Genomic DNA, 14,393 nt, shown 5'->3' on the forward strand with positions numbered 1-14,393 from the left:
AGATGAGCCTTGCTGGTGATATTAGCATGTTCCAAGGCAATAGGTAGCTTTAAATAATCATTCTAACTTCAGTGTACTCTATGCTGGGTTGGATGGAAAAGCCCAAAGAGCAGTAGTAAATGGAGTTACATCTGACTGGTGGCTGGTCACAAGTGGTGTTCCTCAGGGCTCAGTATTGGGGCCAGCTCTGTTTAATATGTTTCCTCATTTTAATGCCATCCTGCTAATTATTCAATATCAGATACTACCTTTAATAATGCCTTTCCCAAACATGAGCGATAGGAATATCGTTTTCTGCCATCCCTGCTTTGATTTAGGTGACAATGATAGATAGAATCTTCGTAGCATGACTGAGAAACAGGATTTGTGCTGGCATGCAAAATCTGGATGTCTTTGATGAATAACATGTCCTGATGCCTCTGAGATAGAACCAGGAATAAATGATTGACGATAGGTAGGTAAGGACATGGGAGCTATTCTGTGGAGGCAGAAGTAGCACAGCATCTTGGTAGGAAATGTATTCTGGAAAGAATCTTACTGTTTCTTTCCCAAGGAAGGATAATAGATGCTTCTCTCTTTTCTAATACATGGCCTACTTTCAAAGTCAGAGCAGTGTATCACATACCAAATAGCAGCTGGGCCTCTGAATTGACTTTTCCTGATCAGATTACATAGGACTCTCATAACTAATTGAATGTTGTTCTTATTTATGAACAGTCATCTCTATTCTTTTAGGCGCTTGTGCATTTTCCTTGGAGGACATTCCTAATGGATGGAGGATTTTTTCCAGTCGCCATCAACAACACAATTAGTATAAATTACAACATGCAGGTACAGTGACACAGCAGCCTTGCGCTTATGTCCAAAGACATAAAGACAAGATGAATCTAGGATGCAGGAGGAAAACAAACTAATGCTATCTTGCTTCCTGTCTTTTTTTTTTAAAGAACAGAAGTGAACAAAAAACATCTCCCCCTTTTCTGTCCAAAAGCTCATCTTACCATTGACTTCACATTTGATCTTCAAGCAGAGCAGAGCATTTTTGTTGATAATTAACCTATACTTATCATTTTCCTAGTGTGCTAGAAATAGAGAATCAAATAATTCTTATGCACGGGCATATGTGTTTTAGGGCCTTAGTGCTAAAAGCTTGAAATCCATTTGTGTTTATAACATAGAAAGCCCGAGATTCGCTGTTACCGGTTAAGCTGTGTATGGCACACCTTCAGAGACTCTCCCTTCCTCTTCAGCCATGCCTGTGAGCCTCAAGGATGCAGATCGAAGAGTTGCTCATGGGGAGCTGATGGCAATGCAGTTTCTGATGGAGGATGTAGTGCAGAACAGCTACAGCTGTGCTGTGGGAGATCACGCTGACTGTCAAGCCTTGCAAGCAGGTACCTCTGAGAACTCAGTCCGTTTGGGACTGTACAGCTTCTATGTGGGACTCCCATCAGTTTTTGCAACCAAATCCCTGTGAACAGAAGTGACCTAGACCTAAGGTATACTGTAATAACCTCACCTATTCTTGACCATCTGGTAAGAAGCAAAAGGAACAATTTGTCTCCCATAAATCCTGAATGCTCTTGAGAGAAACCCTAGTGATATGATAGATGCCCCTGGAGGGTCTGTTAGTATCACCAGACTTCTGGAGAAATCAGAGACTGTCCCAACTTCTTCCCACACCCCAGCGAAGGTCCAGCTCTTTCTGTATCAAGAGCTACTTGGTGCAAAGGGGAAAGGAACGGGCTGGCCATTGTCTAAGATTGAATCTAGTCAAGGAGAGGCAAGGTACTTCCAGGCTGTACTTCCCTGAGTACTTGTGTTGTGGACGTGTATGTGAGGAATAGTAGGGCTTGTAGCAATAGGGCAAGGGGGCATGGCCTTAAACTAAAAGAGGGCAGATTTAGATTAGATATTAGGAAGAAATTTATTACGGTGAGGGTGGTGAGGCACTGGAACAGGTTGCCCAGAGAAGCTGTGGATGCCCCATCCCTGGAAGTGTTCAAGGCCAGGCTGGATGGGGCTTGGAGCAACCTGGTCTAGTGGAAGGTGTCCCTGCCCATGGCAGGGGCCTTGGAACTAGGTCATCTTCAAGGTCCCTTCCAACCCAAACCATTCTATGATTCTATGGTGCTAGGAATGTTGGTGGGGGCACCTGAAGACTGCCAGAAAATACACAAAGGTTTGGTTCAAAGAACAGGCAGAGATTCAGACTGTTTGTGATGGAAAACAGACACGCAGATCGATTTGTAAGGTAAGGTAAAATGAGCAGAAAGGACAAATTTAGTTATTTTAAGGTCTGCTTCTTTCAAGATCTGACCTAAGAGTTTGATTTCTGTAACAGTACATTTAGTAGAGACCAAGCAGAGAGTGCTGCTGTTGAAGCTATTCACTTGAGGAAAGCAGCAATAACCCAAAGGATTTAACTTCTGTGCAGTTTTACCCCCATCTCTGCTGTATATGAGCACTCATTGCAATCCAAAGGTAGGCTGGTTTTTTCCTGTGCCATGCTCTGAAGGACACTGATGTAAGGCCCCATTGCAAGTTCTGATTGCACAATAGCCTGTTGCATGCCTTGTCTTACTGTGTATCTCAGGAGATGATATTAAGCAAAGAAAATCATGTGAAATATTTGTCATAGCTTTTTGAAGCAAGACATTTCCCTGTGACTTCCAGCAGAACTGGGCAGAAGCGGTTGACTCAAGTGGTAATGGGTTGCAGAACAGCAAAAAGATGTGCAAACTTTTGCTGAGGCATCATGACTCGGTCATGTCACTTAACTTGCTGAGATCTTTTCTGATACTATGGAAGCAATGGGAAATATTAAAGGCAGAATGAGGCTGACTCAAGCTGAGGACTGAGGATATCAATACAGTTCCCCTCTACAAAGAGTTTTGCGAGCAATATGGGTAAGTAACCTTGGATGTAAAAATATTCCAGAGAGACTGAAAAGATGAAAAAAAAGTCTTTGCCTTCTCCATCCATTTTCCTCCTGTCCCCCCATTTCATCTGCCTTTTAAATTTTTTTTTTTATTTCTACCTTCCTTTATTTTTGCTTATAATTAACCTAGTACTCATGTTTTTCTCTAAAGGCTTGAGAGCTACCTTTTGTTTCTTTGTTTCAGTACAGTTGTTTTTTCCCCTCTTTCAAAGTCTATTCAAACTGTTTGCTGATGATGTTTTCCAAATGCATTCTTCTCAGCTGTGTGACCCACCTCTGCATTTCAGGCTGCATAAACAATGTTAAATACAGTACTTGAATAAATGGAAATTCTGGAAGCCTGTTAGATGAATTGTAGTAGAATTCTTCCTAACCCTCCTACTTGGCTCAACTTTGAGCAGTCGAGAATAGAAAATTGGAAGATTTCCATCAGAGAGGCCCTTCTGAAAGCAGAAAATGGAACATCACTTTTGAAAAAGCCTCGTTCCCGGAAACTACAAGAAAGGAAGTGAAAGAGCAAGATGACACAGCAAGGGTGAAATCTGTGCCTGAAGGCACTGCATAACACTGTTGTCATGCGACAGAGTACGGAGGAAGCAATGCTCAGTGGGCCTGTCCCTACAAGGCCAAAGCACTTGAGTCTGACAAGTCTGAATCCGTCACAGAATAACTGTGTGTGTGTGTGTGTGTGTGTGTGTGTAAATAGCTGGTATCAGATCTGCTCTGTTCTGGCCTCCATTTGTCTGTACCCCAGTGTCACCTCCCGTGCATTACCACCAGATCAGAGTGGGCACAGTCCAATGCTGGGGCCCCATGGTCTTTTCCTCTAACTAATTTATAAACTCTGCCAAGGGAGCAGCTCTGGGGCAGAGCAGGACTGGGTTGCAGGAGGGTTGGGAGTCAGGGGTGCAAGTTCTCCATGCAGAACAAGCAACAGCTTGTGCTTCCACCATGGGGCTGGGCAGGAGAGCCCCAACCTCAGTCTCTCCTAGTCTCTCCATGCCCAGAGCTTTCTTGTTTTGGTGCCCGAGATCTGGCTTAGCAGTTATTGCCTCCTGGGAGGAGAGGTGAGCTCCTTGCCCATGGCTTTGCTTACACTGGCCTTTGAGTGGGAGAAGATTCTGTAGCGGCACCTGCAACAGCTCCTTCCTAGCAGGCAATCTACCAAACTTACTGTACTCAAAAATCCCACAGTGTTTCCCTCTTCCATATCCCCACCCACCCCCTTCCACAGATAAGAGCTCCCTACTTCCCGCTCTGAGCTCTATGCTAACCTTTGTGTCATGGCATCAAGGGTTTAAAAGGCAGCATGATTAAAGCAGTAAAACGAAATGAGGTATATATACCTTGCTAATGGCTTCTAAGAGCAAAGTGTTCATCTGCCTCAGCACTTAGCATTCAGGAACACTTGGCAAACCCATGATCTGATGCAAAGGAGAGCAGGGGGAGGGGGTGGAGGGAATTTCTTGGTCTATTTCAACAATGGTGATAGACAAGTTCTTACCAGTGATCAGACCTCCCCTCTTTATCTGATTCACCTCTTGTTCCTTCCCCACTGTTTTAGTTTTGTACTATTATAAACTTGGAGAAATCATTGAGCCATGTAATAAGGCAGGAGCAGTGAAGAAGAGAGTGTCCTGTCCCACTTGCAGGTCGGTTGGGTTAATGCGGTGAGCTGAGACTCAGATTCTGCACAGGTTAGGAATGGGGGCAGGGGAAGAAAAAGCAAAGTTAAGGTCTAAGGTCAGTAAATGCAAACAGTGATTTTGAGAGAGAATGTGTTGAAATACTCATGTCTTGGTGATTCTAGCACAGATATCCTGTACCTGGCCATGAAAGCCATGGTCAGACAAATGGGCACAGAGGAGGAGTTTGGAGAGCCTGTTATAAGTGCTTGGCATATACTTGCCCCCAGAGGAGCATCAGAAATTGAACTGCAAGTGTACCAGCTAAAGGGAGGGTTATGTGGGGCATTGCGAGGGACTGTCTTCCTTAAGGGGAAAGGCTGTGAGAGCTGGGCCTGTTTAGCCTGGAGCAGAGAAGATTGAGAGGGGACCTTATCAATGCACGTAAGTATCTTAGAGGCAGGTGTCAGGAAGATGGGGCCAGACTCTTTTCAGTGGTGCCCAGTGACAGGACAAGGGGCAACAGGCACAAACTGCAGCACAGGAGGTTCCATCTGAATGTGAGAAAGAATGTCTTTACTTTGAGGATGACAGAGCCCTGGGACAGGCTGCCCAGAGAGGCTGTGGAGTCTCCTCTGGAGACATTCAAAACCCACCTGGCCATGATCCTGTGCGACCTGCTCTGGGAGAACCCGCTTTAGCAGGGGGTTGGATGAGATGATCTCCAGAGGTCCCTTCCAGCCCTGAACATTCTGTCATTCTGTGACCACACAACATCACGTTTTCCTACAATTTCTGGTAAATGAAGTGGTGGCCTGTGGAGGCTGTCACGGGGGAAAGTTTGGCAGATGTGGCTGGGAGGCTCTGCAACAGCACCTCTGCTGCGTGGACTTAGGTGTGTGTCCTGGGAGGGCCCAGAGCAGCAGGGGAATCTGCTTCTATCCAGAGTGTTTGTGGCACAGCACTAGGCATATGGTCACCCCCAAATGGTATTGACCTTGATACAGTATCTGAAAATACTGTGTTTAGAGAAGAACAGAAAGAGAATTGCTTTGGTTCAGTCTGCTAGTTTTGGCTAGCTGGTGAGTTGCTTTGTAAGCAATGTAGAAAGTTAGTAAGAGCTAAGTATCAAACTTGATTCTAGCTTCAAAAGCTTCTGGAAAGCCTAGAAATTGACATGGTCCATGATGTGCAGAAGAAAATTATCCAGGAAACAACTCTAGTGATGTCTGAAGAGCCAGATGAAAGCAATCTCCCCACTGGTAAGGAGAATCAATCAAAATACCCTTCCTGGGAAGTGTGGGAGCCCCAGTCTTGAGTGGGAAAAGTAGCCTTGATGCATAAAGGCAGCAAAGATTTGCCCTGCATGTGAACAGGAGAGCATGCTTGCTCTCAGCTCCCCACTTCCCTGTGCGCTCGTTTGGAGGCCAGGGGCTGGCTGAATTGTGGAGAAGGTATCACTGATGAAAAAGGGCTTACCCTCAGGAAACTCTCCTCTGCTCTGGAGAGCCCATTGTGAGAAATTCCAGAAACACATCAAGGGGAAGCTGTGCAGAGTTGTGTACTGGGACACTATACACCTTTCTGCAAGGACCTGCTTATTCTGTCTGTTCAACAGATTCAGATTCCCTAAATCTGAGTTCACTTTCTCTTTATACATTGAATGTTTAGCCATAATCATTGAAAAAACGATTGTGCAAACAAGGCTGAATACTATGCTGCAGTTTGCAGGCAGCCTGAAAAGAGACTGATAGGAAATTACTTCTCTACTCTGTCTCAGAGTGTTAATATCTTAGGCCTAGTAGTGCAATTTAAATGCCAGACTTTTTAGTATGTTGGGTGTTTACTTGGTACAATTACTGCATAGGTGTGGGCAATTTGGGTATTCACAGGCACGAACAGTAAAACAAAGAAAAAGTGGAAATAAAAGGGAAGAAAAACGTGTCCTAGTGCCACTGGATGTGGTTGCAGGCAGCAATGACCAGTGCACAGAACTGTTCAGTTTCACACAAAAGCCACGTTCTTTACTCAATATTTTCAGAAAACTCCAGTACACAATTGTGGGCCAGGCCGTTATTGACAGGACTGGTCCATAACAAAATTGCGTTTTGGCTTTGATACTGGAACGAATTTGATATTGCAGTTCAACACAGCCTTTGCAATCTGTTTGCAATGACATTTACTTTTTGTGGTAAACATTTTAGGAAAGCTGAGAAACCCTAAGCTATAAAGCGTACCCATCATCAAATCCCAGGGATTACTGAAGGATCAATATTTTGTGACAGTGGTACCCACTGATGTGTAGTTTTATTCTGTTGAGTTTGTTTGTTTGTTTGTTTTTCTTTGCTTCTTCCTCTGTACCTGAAGAGCTCTGGAAACACAGGGTAATGCAAGAAAATTTCTCAGTTGTACAACCATAGATAGTGCAGGCATTTGTTCAAAGGCTGATGGAAAGCTACCAAGAATCAGATACAGAGGTACGTATTCTGCATTTCTATCTAAGCAACAGCTAAATCATGTTTACAGCTTTATTTATTAAAGCTCTTGTCAATCAGTGACCTAAAAAAGAAACACATTTCTTAAGCTTATGAGCTTAGATTCAGATTATGTTGGTTTGCAATAGCAGCGTTGGCAGCAAACTTGTGTATTGCCCTACTGCCTTCTGACAGGTTTATTTCAGCTCTCAGGACTGTAATAATGTGAAGATGAGTTGGGGCTGGAGGTTTATATGCAACCGCAATGCAGGATTGCAGGACTATTCACGGATTCAGTAGTGGGAACTCTTCTTCCTGAGTCATTGCTAAATCAGGGGTCCAGCACGATGTTAGGAAGCAGTTTTAGGTGGGTTTGTTTGTTTTTTTTTTTTCCCCAGTGAAATTTAAATAAAATATTTATGGAAATATGACCACTCCTGGTTAAAAAACACACAACATGTTTTCTTAAGAGAAGGGATGATGGGGCCCAACTGCAACCCAGGAAGTTTCTGAGTTGGTAATTTAATTTCTCTACCAAAAATTCTTTTAGCTTCAGATGGAAAAAAACCCCAACATTATAGCTAGAATCAGTCAAAAAGCTAACAAATCTGTTTTCCATTAGTTCAGTGAAATTGTAGATTAGGCAAAAACATTTACATTGAATATTTTTCTTTTTGCTTCATTTTAATATTGCAGAGGCATTTTATTTACAATAAGGTGATCATGTTCCATTTTGATGGATGCTGTATATATAGCAACTCTTGTGACTCAGGCCACCTGCAAGGTTTCTTATTTTGTTTTCCTAGGTGACTTTTTAAAAAAGCCCTTTACAACAGTGTCTCACCGTAGTGGGCTGTGACATCGTGGCCAGAGAGCACCGCAACTTTGAGACTGCTCCGTGTTTTATGAAAATGTTCTCCAGTAGCAGCAGCATTTACTTTCCCCAAAAGAACAGGTATGCTCAGAGTGTTGATTCTACTCTTTGAGAATGGGGAAGGTGGTTTCTCTGGGTAGAGGGCAGCTGCTAAGTAAAAAATAAAGTCAGGCTGTCAGGCTGGGAAGTTGTTGAAGTGGAGATGGGCTGCACAAGCATAGCCACCATGCACCTTTGTGCTTTGCCTCAGGAGCCGCACGCAGTGCAGGGATGTGGCAACCAAAGCAGTATGGCCCTGACGCAGGTCGGTGATTGTGGTCTATCGGTTGGCAGCGCTTAGTGGTCTCATTTGGAACAGAGTCCCACCGTGCAGATACATGGTGACAGTCTTTGAGAAGAAAGGCAGGGGGGCTGTGGGGCGGCTATTTCTGTGCTCAATGCCAGACGTCATACCAGGAGGACTGGTAAAACAAAGATAACCTGAAGGCAAAGGTAGTGGCCTGCTGTTCTGCGGTTAATATTCACAATAGGTGATATACTGGTAACCTTCAAACTTAAACTTCTGCTGATGGGTCCCTTCCTTCATGAGGCATTTCCCCAGAGCAATTCAATCCTGTGCATTGACTGAGATAGAAAGTAGAAGTAGGTCAGGCACATAGGCTCAGCTGCAGCATGGGTACCAGGTATGCTACCTCACAGCTGCGCAATTCCTGCCAAGTTCTGAGAACCTGACTTCGCAACTTCAGCTGTGTTTTTCAGGATAGCTGGTATGTGTGGGTAGAATTTTTTAAAGAAGTAAACCCAGCCAATAAATCAGAAATGCTGTTTTGTGGAATCATGTGATATCCATGTAATCCGTTAGCTGACTTGGAGGCTTGGCTCCATCAGCACAGACTCCACTGCTAGAGGTACGTCAGCTTCTACAGAAACCTGTGCTAGGGAGAAGAATGCTTGGGTTTCAGGATGTTTGCACAGTAGTGTTAGAACACCTGCATTTTGGATTTCATTCCTAGGCTCTTTTTCTTATCTGTCCTGATCACTGACTACAAGATTTCAGTTCTTCTCTGGGCTTTTTGCCCCACTTTCTCATGCTTTTCACAGTTTTTTGCCCCTATATCCTTTTCTGTAAAGTGTCTTGTCAGCAGCCTCCCTTATTGCCTGATTTCACTGTCTTGTCCACATGTTTGGGAAGGCTGGTGTGAGAGAGAAAACGAGAAACACGTGTGAGGTTTCAGGTGGGTGGAAGGACACAGGAGGAGCCGGTAGGACTTTTCTGGAGCCTCTGGGCACTGGAGTCTCTCTCCCCAACTTTGCTAGCCCATCACCACCAAATCCCTGTCTCATCTGTGTTGTACTTGAAGGGAGCAGCCCAGGGTTGCCAGCTGCCTACTATCTCCGGGCTCTGCTTCAATCTCAGAAGGGATTTCCTGCTCCCAGTTCCACTTCTGGCTAGCCTAAAGCAATTAACAGGGGCTGTTGCAAGTCTGAAGAGCAAGCTCAGTAGAAACCATGAGAAAGGTTCAGGCACGATCAGCTAAACCGGGATAGCAGATAGTTTAAAAACTAAGAAGTCTCTAAGGAACATACATGAACCATGTAGGTTTTTTCCTCTAACAAAGTCTTAGGATGTGACCAACTTTTTGCCGATTTTACAAAAACCCCCACCCAAAACAGAGGAAAACTAGTGCTGCTCTGAATAAAGGTCACCAGAATTTTTCAGAAGGGCTAAAATACATGTATTTTTTCCCAGCATTCATTTTCAAAAGTCTCTCAGTAATGTTTGCTGGAAGACAAAAAAATCGACAAAAATTGAAATAGAAAATTTCAGTGAGAATCCAGTGAAGTTATTAGCATTTACTACTTAGATCTGGCATATGGAGGTGCCAGGCAACCTTGCAAGCATACTGTGCTGTTGGCTCTGCCTACAGTCTGCAGTTGTGCCTATTTCTTCTTTGAGTAATGTAATATGCTAAGAATGATTTTTAGCTTTCCTCAGCTGTGTTCATCCGGTTGTGAATGCTGTTTGGTGGTATGAAAACAACCAGACATTTATATCTAGCAATGACCTACCTATGTGAAATGGAAATTCTGTCATTTAAATCTGTTCAAGTTCTATCATGTACCTTCCTATTTGTGCCAACCTGAGTGTCCTTTCTGAGGGTTTGTTAATTGTCAAATATCAACAAATGGAACACATAATAGTTTTTATTAAATGTTACATGGTCTGTATTTACAAGCTTATCAGCAGACAGCATATTTGCTCCAATAAATGCATTACCTCATAGCTTACTGAACAAAGCCTAGTCACAGTTCTTCTGACTTTCTCTCCGGAGTCAGGGGAGGTTACACTGTGGGAGGCCAGGTTCACTGACACAGCAGTCATGCACAGGATCTTCTCCTAAAATCAGACTTGCTAATCCTGCTCCCTAATCGTTCTGCTCCTCTGTCCTCGGCACACATCTTCTATCAATTCTCATACCTGTTAGCAAGGAGATCTTTCTTTCCTGATGACCAGGAACAGATATTTTGAGGTTATGTATGAAACTTATGCATTTGCCTCCTTCAAATACTGGTTGCGAACTGCCACAATTCTTCCTACTGTTTTCAGGGAACAAATGTTTCTAAAATGAACAGGGATGAACAGGGATATACAAAATGGGTTATTCCGTATCATTAAAGGATTATTTTCATCAGGCCACTCACTTAAGAAGATATTCTTGCTCTACTTGATTAGGTACCACATAACATATTCAGAGCTCTGGATCATTTATTCCTTGGCTAGTGTTTGCTCATCCCTAGCTTTGCTCATTCTCTGTCTCTGCTGTGATAGATGACGGGGCTGTGCCATGGGATGATTATGGAAATAACTGTGCTCAGAGCCCAGCTCACTGACTTACAGGAAGAAAATCTTGGTCTCAAAGAGATGATTAGAAAAGTAGTACAGGATGAATATGAATCATTAGTGCAGAACCTATTTGTGACTTGTGTCCATCTAAAAGTAGGTACAGAATAATAGGGAGTACTTGACTGGTCTTTTTTGTGCTGCTGTATAATTTGCCAACAAGTGTAGCACTCAAAGGAATAAATTGCTGCAGTGTGCCAGGTGGATGAATGGGTGAATCATTTATCTCCTGCTGCTAGAAGCATCTTGTAAAACTGTCTGGTAGAAAAATAGCGTGCCTTTTCCAAGAGAGGAGGCGTATTCTCAATGGAACAGGTACCACATTAGAGAGAGTGATGGAAGCTCTTTTTAGTTACAGTGGAGTGAACTTTTTGGATATAATACTTCAAGTCTGTAATATTCTGCATTATTTTTCTTGGATACTTTATGTCTACTGCATAATTTTATTGGTTACTCTAACAATGCCTTTTGTTTTCAAGTAGTCCACTGATTTCTTTGGGGTGACATATATCATTACTTACAAAAATAAGATACCCCAATCGAGCCTGTAAAAACTGACCTGATTGTGACCATATGTATTATAGAGTAACCACCTGCATCAGATCCCCAGAGTATTGATGGATGGTCCACGAACCCATTAATGTCTGTGTCCAGGGCAATGGTCACTTCAGGAATATTGTGATTTCTTTTGCAACCTTGAGCGTGAGTTCAATTATCACCAGAGAGCCTATTTTGTCACCATGATGCTGCTACTTCCATTAAATACATACATCCCAGGACTGCCAATAGGTTGCCTGCATATGGTACAATTGAAATTCCATTTCTTGCAGTGCCTGGATGCAAGAAGAATATTGCTCTGTCTTCCTGATACACTGATTCTAGGAAAATAATTACGGAGAAAGACCATCTGGTTGTAGTTGAGAGACTTCTGAAATCTTCTGAATGTTGCTTTCCCATATGTGCACGTTTCATCTCTTATGGGCTCTGTTGATAATTGCAGGGAAAGTTGGATGTCTATCACCTTAGCATTGAGCAACGAGTGTTTGAAATCATCGGTGAAGTGAGAAGAGGAGGTGACAATATGATTGATCTGAAGAAAAAGTTCAGCTCCACTAAGAACAACAGTGACTTGGAAGAACATTTGTCTAAAGTAAGGAAATACATATATGCATCGGTAAATGAACACAAGGATAATATCAAGGTAAAGCTTGTTGAAGATAGCTTAAGTTATTATACTGTTTCTGAGACATCAGTTGTGTGAAGAGCATGGAGGTAGTCCATTACTAGACTCTGTTAATGGCTACTCATTTGTCAGGCTGTCATAAATCGGTCATCTTTGACTGTGTGTTCATGCTCCAAGTGCAGAAATGTTGGGCCAAACCCAGATCTTGGACCCTGAATAACTACATGTATTTGAAGTGAATTTGGTTCTAAACTTAGGAACTATGCTTTCAGTCTGTTCTGAGGGAAACTAACATAATGCTTTCTACACAGGTGAACATCAGAGAGGTTAAACCTAGATCTGAAGAAGCATAAATGTGAACTCACATTCAGCCTTGTGTCAGCATTGTCGTGTGTTGTCATTGTCCTTTTTTTTGGGTGGGGGAAAGAGAATGTGATGTTTCAATAAGCCTGATAAATGTGTTGATGGGAATTTTATCTTCTTGTTGTGCAAGCCGGTCACATAAAAGAATGGGGACAGAATCCTCTTTTCTATTTGGGGTTACTTAAAATAAAAAATATATTCAGCTTTATGTTTTGAAAGAGTGCCCCCAAAACTGATGGTCTGGGAGTTATAAACTAAAGCCTGGAAATTACTTTCCAGGCTACAACTTCCAAATCAATCCCTTTTATAATCAAACGTATTCCTCCTCAGCAAAGTTCAATTTGTGCTGAAATCATCATAGTCAGACAGTGAATACAAATGAGATCAAATGGATAATGGCTGAATACTTCTGTCTAAAGCAAATATACTTGCAGATCTCTCAAGCAGAGCAGTTTGTGAAGTGTGGATAACTGGCTAGCTGAAAAAGGTCTCATAGACATAGTCCAGCTGGCTGGACAAAAATGCACATCGCTCTCAGCTTATCTGAAGTAAAGCAAAAGTTACAAAATAACAGGAAGACTGCGGTGGGAAAAGAATGTTGCAGGTGGGAACCGATAACTACAGAACAGAAACTAGGGGCGGACTTGATATTTAGGTAACTAACCAATAATGAGCTTAACTTTTGTAATATGTATGAGCTAATTATAACAAGGCATAAAAGGTGACTGTAAGGGACAATAAATGAAGTCTGCTGATCACTCATATTGAGTGACTGTGTCTTCCCTCCGTCGCGACAGTGAAGCAGGATGTAACTGTAATGTCTACAGAGTGAGAAGGACTTTCAACACCCCCAGTGAACCCGGGGGATAGGGACACCCAGAAGTAAATGAGAAACCAGTAGAAATGGAAGAAGTCCACGTGTGAGAAGGCTGCAGGGAGACTTCCACATCCCCGCTTGGAGAGGACAGTGTGCAGAGGACAGTGAACAAGGACAGTGGGGAGCTTACATGCAGTTAAATGGTTGTGGCTTGAGCAGAGTTGTGGAAACGTGGTGGGCTGGTGCAGTCCGTGATCATGGACGGTTACAGGGTGTTTAAGAAGGATCAGCAGGTAAGAAGAGGAGTGAGAACTGTACTTTGTGTAAGGAGTTCATTCCCTGCACAGAGCTCATGCATGAAGTTGGAGATGTACTACTGAAAGGCTATGAGGAGGGAGGAACGTTAGTGATGATCAATGACTGCGGTGAGGAATCTGTCACAGACTGCTTGGTCAAGAGAATAAATTGGACGGGCCTGTCTATAGAGAGCTAAGAAAAGTGGTTTTGCTTTGAAGCCTTGGTGGACATGGAAGTTTTATCCATCTGGAAATCTACTGGAAGTGGAACACAGCATTGTGAAAGCGTAGGCAGTTCCTAGGCCGCATTAGTGATAATATCCTAAAAGCAAATGCTAGAGGAGCCAGTCACAGTAAATCCCTACTTCTGCTTCTCACAAACGGGGGAAAACTGGTGGTGAGTGGCATCTAGGGCTGCAAGGGCTATAAAATTATTTCAGGATCAGGAGAACGATTTTAAAATCGTGCTGCAGAGCTAGGACTTGGGACTTCAGGAGAGGAGATTGTGACTTATTTAGGGAATTGCTAGGCAGAATCCTTAGGAAACTGCCAAGAGGGGAAAAATGATGAGGAAAGCTGGTTAATTTTTAAAGAAAACTAAAAGAGACTTCAAAACCAACTACCCTGTTCCACCATAACACATGGGAATTCAGCAGAAACTTTGCCTTGCTTGCCTTAGCAAGGAGCTGCTTGAAGGACTAAAATACAAAAAGAAAGAATGCAAGCAGTGGAAATATGGGTAGGCAACAAAGGTAGAGTATCAGAGTTCAGACCCATGGTGATGAAATTAGGAAGGCCAAAGCCTGGCTGCAGATAAAATTAGGATGGGACACAAAGGTGAGTTGACACTGAATGGTAGAGCTTCTCTGCAGAGATATCTCTGCCAGGAGGGCCAGGACCTCCAGTGGTCCTCTGTAA

The 14,393-nt window shown here is 43.1% G+C and overlaps 1 long non-coding RNA gene across 3 annotated transcripts; it reads left to right on the top strand.

The window, feature by feature from the left end:
• The first annotated feature begins 5,270 nt into the window (after positions 1-5,270).
• On the top strand, positions 5,271-12,823 carry LOC119150521. Of its 3 annotated transcripts, none has more exons than XR_005105101.1 (4): positions 5,271-7,043; positions 7,847-7,995; positions 11,817-11,966; positions 12,797-12,823. It is a non-coding gene; the product is annotated as an uncharacterized LOC119150521 (long non-coding RNA). The 3 variants fall into 3 exon arrangements; XR_005105100.1 differs by having other exon boundaries at positions 5,271-5,828; positions 6,934-7,043; positions 11,817-12,817; XR_005105099.1 differs by having other exon boundaries at positions 11,817-12,817.
• Positions 12,824-14,393: the final 1,570 nt, after the last annotated feature.

Source organism: Falco rusticolus, chromosome 6, assembly GCF_015220075.1.
Source record: "Falco rusticolus isolate bFalRus1 chromosome 6, bFalRus1.pri, whole genome shotgun sequence".
NCBI lineage: Eukaryota > Metazoa > Chordata > Aves > Falconiformes > Falconidae > Falco > Falco rusticolus.